General features: G+C 38.3%; 1 pseudogene; it reads left to right on the top strand.

The window, feature by feature from the left end:
* Positions 1 to 1,331: 1,331 nt before the first annotated feature.
* Positions 1,332 to 6,420, top strand: LOC110691937 (annotated as a pseudogene).
* The last annotated feature ends 709 nt before the right edge of the window (positions 6,421 to 7,129 follow it).

The following is a 7,129-nucleotide window of genomic DNA, read 5'->3' as shown; positions in this document are numbered from 1 at the left end:
AGAAGCGCTCGGCCCCTCCGTTCTCTGAGGAGGAGCCGAGGAAATTGGAGTCGCCCTAATCCCTTCAGCAGGGTCAGACTCTGGCCTTTGTCCATTCCAGGTCCCAATCCTGTTCCTAGGATCGGGAATTGGCCTTGCTCTTCTTGGAGCACGGGCTCTACCTCTAACTCCTCTTGCCATTGATTATTTCGAAGAAAAAAGTCGAAAAAAAGGGAAGGAGTTCGAATTCGAAGAAAAATATACTGAAATCAAAGGAATTTACCTTAATCTGAAGCGAAAGTTGCCGATTTACGAGTTCGTAGTGGCAAGTCTCAGTTTCTAAGCTTAATGCTCGGGGAATTTGCGAAGTTTTGATGCGGATTCTTGGTTTCTCTCGAGAATTCTGGGTTTGTGTTGGTGAATAAGTGAGGAGAGATGACGCGCCTCTGTTTATATCTCCAGGAATGGGATACGGGGAGTCCGCGTTTCAATTTCTCTTAAATACCCCACTAAGTAACCGTTAAACACACGATCTTGCGATTAAACTGCCCATTATCCGTCCAACTTCCACCACCATCCGCCTTAACCGTTGTTATCTCATTAATTACGGTTTAAATTCAAAATTTTGGATTAATTAAATCATTTACTTCCCTCCTTTTCTGAATTAAATCAAACCCGACCCGTCATCCTTCCAAATCGGGTCTGGGGGGCAAGTTGTTTGGGTCCAATATAGTCCAATTGGGCCTAGGCATTAAATGATCCAATTAAAAGCCCAAGGTCAAGGTTCAACTCTCCAATTGTGCTAAAGTCAAAGGTCAGCCCTCAAAGCAAGCCAATTGGGCTAAGGCCCAACCTCTCCATGTATGAAGAGGTATAAAAGCCATCAATATTCATACATTCATCAATGGATAGATTCCCATACATTCTCATATGTTCAAGAAAAGCCTCAAGCAACTAATTCTCTTGCATAGTGTTCTCTTTCTACACATTGTACTGACTTTAGCATCGGAGGGGCCTTCCTCGGCAACACCCCCGAGGCTAGTTTACGTGTGTTTACTGTGCAGGAAACCTTCGGCCCAGCATAACTTGGACCGAATCCAGTCTTCTCCGTTTCAGCGGACCTTCGGCAAGGTCCCATTGTTTTCACCCGAAACAATATTTAGTCAAAAAGATGCGGATTGATAACATATTCTACTACTACTTGGTATTTGTTAGCAACACTTTTATTATGAACCTAAAGTCCTAAACCATAAAAATTAAAATATTAAAAGACTGGAATCCTTTTGAACATAATATATACCACTCATTCCATTAACCAAATATTTAGCTAATTAATTAGGCAAACATTGTGATTAAAATCTAAAGAGATATAATAGCCTAATCAAACACCTCATTACCATACATTATTCATACACTTTCATTAAAAATGGAAGATTTTCTAACAAAAAAGACTACTACTCTTACAACCACCACACCACATGTAGTGATCTTTCCCTTACCAATCCAAGGCCCCGTTAATTGTATGCTCAAACTAGCCGACCTCATCCTCTCCTTAAGCCGCGCCACCGTCTCGGTCACCTTCCTCACCACCAACTCCATCCACAACCGCCTTGCTCTCCACTCTAGTGCGGCTGCCCGTCTAGTCCATTCCTACCCTAACTTCCGATTTGAGACGGTTTCGGATGGGGTGGTGGAACATGATGATGAGGATGCCCGAGGGGTATTCAAGCTTGTTGAGTTGACCATCGCGTTAGAGAGTCAGGCACAAGATGAAGGGAGCAAGTTGAGGGCGGTGTTGGCTTACGGCTCGGCCGAACCGGAGTTGAAGACACCGGTTACGTGTATAATAGCGGATGGGTTTTATGGGTGCATGGTGGATGTAGCTAAAGAGTTGAGGGTGCCTCTTGTTTATTTTGAAACTATTAGTCCTTGTGGTCTTTGGACTTATCTTTGTGTTCCTAACATGGTTCGAGCTTGTGACCTGCCTTTCCAAGGTTAGATTTTCTACCTTTTACACCTAACTACTCTTTATTTTATGATTTTCATTTTTTTTCATTTTTTTTTTTTTTTTTTTTTTTGGAAATCTCATAAGCCGGAAGAATAAAGCACTAGTAGTTAGGTTTCAACTATCAGTTTAAACTTTTGATTTGGTTAATCTTTTAACATAGCATTAGAGCCAACATGACATAAATGTCACAATTAGGTTTAAATCTCATTCACCCCCCTACTTTCAAGTGGAATATTTCACACTGGGAACGAGGGCGCATCCATGCTTCAAGCCCAATGAACTCTCATGTGAGAGCGTATAATTCAGTACATAAATTAATCCTGAAACAAGATTGTTAGTTTCGAAATACATTTATCAAGTTGACTTAGCTTTTACGTTGTTAATAAAACAACATTAACCATTAATGAATACTATTAGTATATAAATTGGTTTTTTTTTATATAAATAAATTGAGATCAATTGAATAAACTTGCGCCGTATGCCAGTATGACATAAATTTTCAAATATATACTAATAAAATATAATCAAAGTTAGTAAGGGTAAAAAGATGCCAATTACTATGAAAGAAAGGAATTATGTACATGCATTGCATCTATATGGAATTATCAAATATAGAGTCAAGTAAATACACTTGATGATGATTGCAAATTTGCAATATTGGATACCTCTAGTAAATTTAGTTGGGGCATGGAAAAAGGCCAAAGTATATGTAGATATCTGTCTACACACTACCGACAAAATTTCCTAGTTTTCGATATTTGGTTACTTGTTCAATAATTGATTAATAATCGTTAATTTATATCAACCTGTGATTTATGGAGTATGATCCTATCCCTTTAAAATAATTTATTAATAACTTATTAATTATTTCTTATAATCATTAATAACTAAAACTATTACAGGTTGAGTAATTCTCCTTCTTCTACTAGTACTAGTAACAATTTTTTCATTATACTTGGGAGATATAGAGAGTTAGAGACAAACTAAAACCAAATTAAACATCAACTACTTTTCCTAGAAATGGAAGATCATCATCTAACAAAACTTACTCAACATGTAGTAATCTTCCCTTTACCAATCCAAGGTCCAATCAATTGTATGCTCAAACTAGCCGAGCTCATCCTCTCCTTAAGCCCCGCCACCGTCTCCGTCACCTTCCTCACCACAAACTACATCCATCGCCGCCTAGTCCTGCACTCTAACACGGCTACCCGCCTAGTCCACTACGGACCTCGTTTTCGATTCGAACAGTCCCTGATGGACTTGGACCTGATGAGAATCCTCGCGAGCTTCCTGACTTGACCATTGCTCTAGAGGGTCAGGCTCAAGCTGAGGGTAGCCGGCTCAGGGAGGTGCTGGCTTTCGGCTCGGCCCAAGCTGGACTAAAGAAACCGGTTACGTGTGTTATAGCAGAAGCGTTTTATGGGTGCATGGTGGATGTTGCTAAGGAGTTGAGAGTGCCTCTTGTTTATTTTGAGACCATTAGTCCTTGTTGCCTTTGGACTTTCTTTTGTATTCCTAACTTGCTTCAAGCTGCTCAACTTCCTTTCCAAGGTTAGAAATATTTTATCTATTCTCATCTTGTCTCTTTGATGTATTACCATGCATATTTCAATTCAACTTTTTTTGGGATTGCGAATCGTATCCATCGAGCTTGTTTTTAAGCTCCCACTACAGTCATTATTGCTTGTTTAAATGCCACTTTTAATTGCAGTAAGACTTTGCACTCACATGTTACAACGCAAACATTAGCTGGTGACAAAATCATAGTTAAATTGTATCCATACAAAAAGGGTGATTATTTCGTGATTTCTTTCTTCTTACACCTAGATCTGACAATTCTGACCCAAATCCAATGATCCGTCTAAAATGACTTGACCCATGACCAGAAATTGACCAAAGAACATCGACTCGAAAATGACTCAAACTAAACTCGACAAAATTTATATGATAAAGTAGTTTTCCAATTTACTTGTAAAAGAGGATTATTTATAAGATATAGCAATAACTAGTGTACAACGAATTGAAACATGTGTACACATATTATTATATATATCTTCTTAGGATTATTTATAAGATGTAGCAATAACTAGTTTAACCATTTTTTTAAGTTCATCACCAAACTAACACAGGCATTGCTTAGGTAGCTAGGCAATATAAAGAGTTAGAGACCAAAGCCAAAAATTCAACACCAATTTAATTTCTTAAAAATGGAAAATCATCTAACAAAATTTACTCCAAGTATCCCTACAATATCACCCCATGTAGTGATCTTCCCTTTACCAATCCAAGGTCCAGTCAACTGTATGCTCAAACTAGCCAATCTCATCCTCTCCCTCAGCCCCACCACCGTCTCCGTCACCTTCCTCACCACCGAATTCATCCACCGCCGCCTACTACTTCACTCTAACACGGCTGCCCGCCTAGCACATGACTACGGGGCTCGCTTTTGTTTTGAGACGGTCCATGATGGGTTGGGACCCGATGAGAACCCTCGTAGAGTTTCCCTGTTGACCATCTCCCTAGAGGCTCAAGCCCAAGCTGATGGTAGCCGGCTCAGGGAGGTGTTGGCTTTCGGATCGACCGAAGATGGGCTGAAGAAACCGGTTACATGTGTTATAGCAGATGGGTTGTATGGGTGCATGGTGGATGTTGCTAAAGAGTTGAGAGTGCCCCTTGTTTATTTTGATACTATTAGTCCTTGTTGCCTTTGGACTTACTTTTGTATTCCTAATTTGCTTCAGGTTCTTGACCTTCCTTTCCAAGGTTTGTTCATTCTAACTTTTACTCATTTCTTTCAGATTAATCGCAAAATTTTAACTTTTATGTTTGTTAACGTATATTTTTAATTATTTTTTAATAAAAACGTATATAATAAAGAGATTTGTTTAAAAATGAAACTACATTAAAATCTAACAATGTTAAAACTTAAAAGTCAACATGTTACGAATAATTAGGAATAAATGGTGTAAAATATGTTCGGATGAAATTGGTTAATTTCAACGATTGTAGTTAAATTAAGATAAAATAAGTCGATTAGAACATCTTTATCCTAATTAAGTGAAATGGTTGTTATATATATATATATATATATTATTCTCTTCTCTGACGTGAAACAAATTATGTATACGCATTTATAACATGAGATCTCAAAGTCAACAAGACAAATAAAGTTGATGAACTTATTATTTTCTTTCTTATTAGATGAATTCTTTGTCAAATTAACAACCACTTCACTGTTTTTTTCAATTTCACTTGTATGTAGATGATGAGGAAGGCTTAGATGCAGCAATAACAAGTGTACCAGGAATGGAAACTTACCTAAGGCGCCGGGATCTACCGAGCTTCTGCCATGCTTATGATCCCAACAACCCTGTTGTCCAACTAGTGCTTAAGGAAGTGCAGGAATTTCCAAAAGCTCAAGGGCATATATTGAACACCTTTGATGAGCTTTAAGGCGATTATTTCGCTCACATTCGAGCATTATGTCCTAATCTATACAACATTGGACCCCTTCACTTAAACCTTAAGTCTAGGATCCAACAACAAACAACCAAATCGATTTCAAATAGTATATGGCAAGAAGACAGGAGCTGTTTAGCATGGCTTGATGCTCAACCCCCAAAATCGGTCCTTTTCGTGAGCATTGGAAGTCTTGCATCCATGACAAAGGACCAACTCATGGAGATTTGGCATGGTTTGGTTAATAGCAAGACTAGATTTCTATGGGTTAGAAGCCCTGGCTCAATAATCAATAAGGACGAAGACACGAGCCAGGATTTAGAGATTCCTGAAGATTTAGTAGAGGGTACGAAGAATAGAGGGTGTATTGTAAGTTGGGCACCGCAAGAAGAGGTCTTAGCACATGGTGCAATTGGTGGATTTTTGACACATTGTGGTTGGAACTCGACTTTAGAGAGTATTGTTGAGGGTGTGCCAATGATTTGTTGGCCATTCAACGTCGATCAACAAGTAAATAGTAGGGTTGTAAGCGAGGTTTGGAAGATTGGACTAGACATGAATAAGGATAATTGTACTAGAGTTGTGGTTGAGAAGTTGATCAAAGAACTTATGGAGACTCGTAGGGACGAGTTTTCGAAAAGGGCTGGTGAAACGGCTAAGTTAGCTGCCCAAGCTGTGGCTGAAGATGGATCTTCGTATAACAGTTTGAATCGATTAATCGACGACATTGTGTTCATGAGATTTTCTATATAAACAATGCTCTCCAAGACTGAATTACAGAACACTAATTAAGCAAGTTCATCAATGTAGAAGTTGCTTAACCTTTGCTCATAATTTCATAATTAGCATTTATGTATTCAATCTTTCTTTTAATGTCTGATGTACTTTCACTTTTTTCTACAAGATGATCAAAAACAAGTGTATATTACTTGTACCTTCATAATTAAGGATGGATGTTATATTAAAGGCAATATTTTTGTTGGAATGGGGTGGTTGGGACGAGGTTACCATACAGTGTATGCTGACCTGTAAATTAAAAGTAATTTTTTTTTATATTTAATTCTTATCTTGTTGAAATATGTCCTAACAAATAACACATGTAAGTGTCTCACATTGAGAAAAGAAGAGAGGGTTAAACACTTTAATTTATAAGGCAAAGGGGTTACTCCTCCTATTGTCATGGTTTCGGGATGGAACATTTTTTAGATTTGTGAAGTGGACTCTCTCTCTCTTGATTTGTGAGTGCGGCCCAAACCCGTATTTAACATGGTATCAAAGTCAGGCCCGCGGTATGGGACCTCTAATGACTTGAGATATATTGTCTGGCCTAAGGTTTAGGACCTTTAGTGGCATTAAGTATTTTGGGCCAAATTGAATTGGATTAAGTGATCCTTGAGTTAAAGAGACATTTCATGTAAGGAGTAGTGTTGAATTATATCATACCAAATAACACATGTAACTGTCCCAAATGAGTATTAATCGTTCCACCATTATCCGCAAACGGAAATTCATGCTAAAAAAACTTAACATCACGAGAGACAAAGACGTCACCCGTTTCCAAATCATACAATTTCCAACCCTTTTTACCATGAGGGTAACCCACAAACACACACTTCCTACTCCTAGGTGCAAACTTATCACCCTTAGTTTTTTGATTATGAACAAAACAAAGACAACCAA

Source organism: Chenopodium quinoa, unplaced genomic scaffold, assembly GCF_001683475.1.
Source record: "Chenopodium quinoa cultivar QQ74 unplaced genomic scaffold, ASM168347v1, whole genome shotgun sequence".
NCBI lineage: Eukaryota > Viridiplantae > Streptophyta > Magnoliopsida > Caryophyllales > Amaranthaceae > Chenopodium > Chenopodium quinoa.
This window is presented reverse-complemented; position numbering and strand designations above follow the sequence as displayed.